This window comes from Arachis hypogaea, chromosome 4 (genome assembly GCF_003086295.3).
Source record: "Arachis hypogaea cultivar Tifrunner chromosome 4, arahy.Tifrunner.gnm2.J5K5, whole genome shotgun sequence".
NCBI classification, from domain to species: domain Eukaryota; kingdom Viridiplantae; phylum Streptophyta; class Magnoliopsida; order Fabales; family Fabaceae; genus Arachis; species Arachis hypogaea.
Window position 1 is genome coordinate 55541055 of NC_092039.1, and position 4635 is coordinate 55545689.

Below are 4635 nucleotides of genomic sequence, written 5' to 3' on the forward strand. Positions count from 1 at the left end.
TGGACAACTGACGGTTCATCTTGTTGCTTAGATTAGCTAATTTTCTTTTTACTTTTCTTTTTACATTTATTTTGTTCTTCAGAATTTTTAAGAACGAATTCTAGAGTTTCAGATGATGCTTTTATCATCACAGGAGCAAGTTGATTCCCATAAATTTGGCTGTTGAATGTAATGTGTGCTGAAGCTTGGCTAGCCATGTCTAATCCTTTTAGACTGAAGCTTTAGACCAACATTGCATGATTCCTGCAATTTTTATTAAAAATTTTTTATTTTCCTATTTTCTTTTTCAAAGTAATTTTCGAAAAAAAATACAAAAAAATTATAAAATCATAAAATCTAAAAAGAATTTTGTGTTTCTTGTTTGAGTCTAGTGTCAAATTTTAAGTTTGGTGTCAATTGCATGTTTTTAATTTTTCCTAAAAAATTTTTGAAAACTCATGCATGGTGTTCTTCATGATCTTCGAGTTGTTCTTGGTAAGTCTCCTTGTTTGATCTTAAAATTTTCTTGTTTTGTGTCTTTTCTTGTTTTTCATATGCATTTTCGAATTTTTAGAGTAAAAAATTTAAAAATTTCTAAGTTTGGTGTCTTGCATATTTTTCTTTTCTTAAAAATTTCCAAAAATATGTTCTTGATGTTCATCATGATCTTCAAAGTGTTCTTGCATGCATTATTTGTTTTGATCCAAAATTTTTATGTCTTGAGTCATTTTGTTGTTTTTCTCTTTCCACATTAAAATTCAAAAATCAAAAAATATCTTTTCCTTTAATTACTCATAATTTTCGAAATCTTTGGGTTGACTTAGTCAAAAAATTTTAAAATTTCGTTGTTTCTTGTTAGTCAAGTGAAAGTTTCAATTTCAAAATTTATCTTTTCAAATCTTTTTTAAAATCAAATCTTTTCTTTTTCCTTTTTTTCAAAAATTCTTTAAAATTAATTTTCAAAAATATTTTTCTTAATTTTATCTTTTGTTTTCGAAATTATTACTAACAATTAATGTTTTGATTCAAAAATTTCAAGTTTGTTACTTTTTTGTTAAGAAAGGTTCAATCTTTAAATTCTAGAATCATATCTTTTAGTTTCTTGTTAGTCAAGTAATCAACTTTAATTTCAAAAATCAAATATTTTTAATCCCCTTTTCAAATCTTTTTCAAAATGATTTCCAATCATATCTTTTTCAAAATCAATTTCAAAATCTTTTCTAACTTCTTATCTTTCCAAAATTGATTTTCAAATCTTTTTCAATTAACCACTTAACTTTTTGTTTGATTTTTAAAATTCTTATCTTTTTCAAAACTACCTAACTAATTTTCTCTCTCTAATTTTCGAAAACTCCTCACCCTTTTTCAAAATTCTTTTAATTAACTAATTGTTTCAAATTTTAATTTTAATTTTATTTCTTCTCTTAATTTTTGAATTCTAACTAAATTTTAAAATAAAAACAAAAATAATTTTCTTTTCTTAAAATTAAAATTCGAATTTTCTCCCTCTCTTTTCTTTCTATTTATTTATTTACTAATACTTCTTTTCTTCTTATAATTCGAACCCTCTCTCCCTCTCTATGTTCAAATTCTTCATCTCTTCTCTCTACATTATTCTTCTATCCTTCTCTTCTTCTACTCACATAAAGGAATCTCTATACTGTGACATAAAGGATTCCTCTTCTTTTCTGTTTTCTTCTTTTTCATATGAGCAGGAGCAAGGACAAGAACATTCTTGTTAAAGCTTATCCTAAACCTGAAAGGACCTGAAGAAGAAGCTAAGAGAAGCTAAAGCACAACAATCCAGAGAAAACCTTATAGAGAATCTCGAAAAAGAAGTAATGACCGAATCCAACAACAATAACAATGCAAGGAAGGTACTTGGTGATTTTACTACACCAACTTCCAACTTCCATGGAAGAAGCATTTCAATCCCTGCCATTGGAGCAAACAATTTTGAGCTAAAGCCTCAATTAGTTTCTCTGATGCAATAGAATTGCAAGTTTTATGGACTTCTATCAGAAGATCCTTTTCAGTTCTTAACTAAATTCTTGCAGATCTGTGATACTGTTAAGACCAATGGAGTTGATCCCGGGGTCTATAAGCTTATGCTTTTCCCTTTTGTTGTAAGAGACAGAGCTAGAATATGGTTGGACTCTCAACCTAGAGATAGCTTGAACTCTTGGGATAAGCTAGTCAAGACTTTCTTAGCCAAATTCTTTCCTCCTTAAAAGCTGAGCAAGCTTAGAATGGATGTTCAAACCTTCAGGTAAAAAGAAGGTGAATCCCTCTATGAAGCTTGGGAAAGATACAAGCAACTGACCAAAAAGTGTCTTTCTGAAATGCTTTTAGAATGGACCATCCTGGATATATTCTATGATGGTCTGTTTGAATTGTCTATGATGTCATTGGACCATTCTGCAGGTGGATCTATTCACCTGAAGAAAATGCCTGCAGAAGCTCAGGAACTCATTGAAATGGTTGCAAATAACCAGTTCATGTACACCTCTGAAAGGAATCCTGTGAATAATGGGACGCCTCAGAAAAAGGGATTTCTTGAAATTGATGCTCTGAATGCCATATTGGCTCAGAACAAAATGTTGACTCAGTAAGTTAACATGATTTCTCAAAGTCTGAATGGTTCACAAAATGCATCCAACAATACTAAAGAAGCATCTTCTGAAGAAGAAGCTTATGATCCTGAGAACCCTGCAATGGCAGAGGTGAATTACATGGGTGAAGTCTACAGAGACACCTATAATCCCTCATGGAGAAATCATCCAAATTTCTCATGGAAGGATCAACAAAAGCCTCAACAAGGCTTTAATAATAATAATGGTGGAAGAAACAGGTTTAGCAATGGCAAGCCTTTTCCATCATCCTCTCAGCAACAGACAGGGAATTCTAAGCAGAACTCATCTAGCTTAGCAAACATAGTCTCTGATCTATCTAAGGCCACTCTCAGTTTCATGAATGAAATAAGATCCTCCATCAGAAACTTGGAGGCACAAGTGGGTCAGCTAAGTTAAAAGGTTACTAAAACTCCTCCTAGCACTCTCCCAAGCAATACAGAAGAAAATCCCAAGAGAGAGTGCAAGGCCATAACCGTGACCAACATGGCCGAACCTGGAGAGAGTGAAAAGGCAGTGATTTCCAGTGAGGAAGGCCTCAAGGAATGTCCACTGACCATTAAGAAGTACCCCAATGAGGAACCAAAGAAATCTGAGGCTCATACAGAGGCCATAGAGATTCCACTGAATTTCCTTTTACCATTCATGAGCTCTGATGACTATTTATCTTCTAAAGAAGATGAAGACATTGCTAAAGGGTAAGTTACCCAGTATTTAGGAGTAATCATGAAGCTGAATGCCAAGCTATTTGGTAATGAGACTTGGGAGGATGAACCTCCATTGCTCATTAATAAACTGAATACCTGGGTTTAGCAAACTTTACCTCAAAAGAAACAGGATCCTGGTAAATTCTTAATACCTTGTACCATAGGCACCATGACCTTTGAGAAGGCTCTGTATGACCTACGGTCAGGTATTAACCTCATGCCACTCTCTGTAATGGAGAAACTAGGAATCCTTAAGGTACAAGCTGCAAGAATCTTACTAGAGATGGCAGAAAAATCAGTGAAATAGGCTTATAGACTAGTAGAGGATGTGCTAGTGAAGGTTGAAGGCCTTTACATCCCTGCTGATTTCATAATCCTAGACACTGGGAAGGATGAGGATGAATCCATTATCCATGGCAGACCTTTCCTAGCCACAGCAAAAGCTGTGATTGATGTTGACAGAGGAGAGTTGGTCCTTTAACTGAATGAGGACCACCTTGTATTCAAGACTCAAGGATCTTCTTCTGTAACCATGGAGAGGAAGCATGAAAAGCTTCTCTCAATACATAGTCAAACAAAGCCCCCACATTCAAACTCTAAGTTTGGTGTTGGGAGGCCACAACCAAATTCTACGTTTGGTGTTGAGAGGCCACAACCAAACTCTAAGTTTGGTGTTGAGAGGCCACAACCATACTCTGATTATCTGTGAGGCTCCATGAGAGCCCACTGTCAAGCTATTGACATAAAAAAAGCACTTATTGGGAGGCAACCCAATTTTTATTTATCTATGTTAAATTTCCATTATCCATTATTATTTTATGTTTTCTTTAGGTTAATGATCATGTGGAGTCATAAAAACAACTGCAAAAATAAAGGAAATTCAAAAATAGCATTAAAAATAGCACACCCTGGAGGATAAGCTTACTGGCGTTTAAACGCCAGTAAGAGTAGCAAAATAGGCGTTAAACGCCCAGTCTGGCACCATTCTGGGTGTTTAACGCCAGAAAGAAGCACCAGACTAGCGTTTAACACCAGAAACAGGCTACAGCTTGGCGTTAAACGCTAGGAAAGGTATAAAAGCTGGTGTTCAACACCAGAAACAGGCAGCAGTCTGGCGTTCAACACCAGTATTACATATAGAGGGCGTTTACACGCCTAAATGGTGCAGGGATGAGAAATTCTTGACACCGCAGGATCTGTGGACCCCACAGGATCCCCACCTACCCCACCTCTCTCTCTCTCCCCCTCACACATCTCTGTAACACTCTATCCAAAACACCACTCACCTATCAAATCCTATCATCTTCCCTATATTCTCT